We start from the raw sequence: 434 nt of genomic DNA, 5'->3' as shown, positions 1-434 counted from the left end.
CTACTATTGAAAAATTGATAGAAAAAGACATTCCCAGATTGTACTTCAATTTTAAGCCTTTTTACTTAGTATTTTAATTAGTGATGCGCCGATCATAGCTGATTCAGAATTCAGATTTTCCTTTCTTTCTTTTTTTTTTAAACTAGCAAATGGATTCTGATACTGATATTTAAGCAAATTTATTTATTGGCTATTTGCTTTATAACAAACAAACTGGCTTTAAACAAAAATATCTAGCCATTTGAATTAGAGGCAACCACTGCATTTTAATCACGATCTGCACGGGCAGTTGTTTTTGATTTGATTTAGATTAATTTCAGGATTTAAAACAAAAACAGAATGATCTGACTTTAGGTGTTATTTATTTATTTGCTACATAAAACATCTGCACGAAACAAAAACAGCAGGTCTGAATGAGACGCACTCTCTGACAG

General features: G+C 30.6%; 1 protein-coding gene across 7 annotated transcripts in view; it reads right to left on the bottom strand.

Annotated features, from left to right (window-relative positions):
* The window catches only part of LOC107738011 (chromodomain-helicase-DNA-binding protein 3-like), a 56,360-nt gene that overhangs the window by 42,706 nt on the left and 13,220 nt on the right, over nucleotides 1–434 (bottom strand). The gene's annotated exons all lie outside the window — the stretch shown is intronic.

Source organism: Sinocyclocheilus rhinocerous, unplaced genomic scaffold (assembly GCF_001515625.1).
Source record: "Sinocyclocheilus rhinocerous isolate Xijiao unplaced genomic scaffold, SAMN03320098_v1.1 scaffold494, whole genome shotgun sequence".
In the NCBI taxonomy this organism is placed as follows: domain Eukaryota; kingdom Metazoa; phylum Chordata; class Actinopteri; order Cypriniformes; family Cyprinidae; genus Sinocyclocheilus; species Sinocyclocheilus rhinocerous.
Note: the sequence above shows the minus strand (reverse complement) of the source record. Positions and strands in the feature narration are given on the sequence as shown.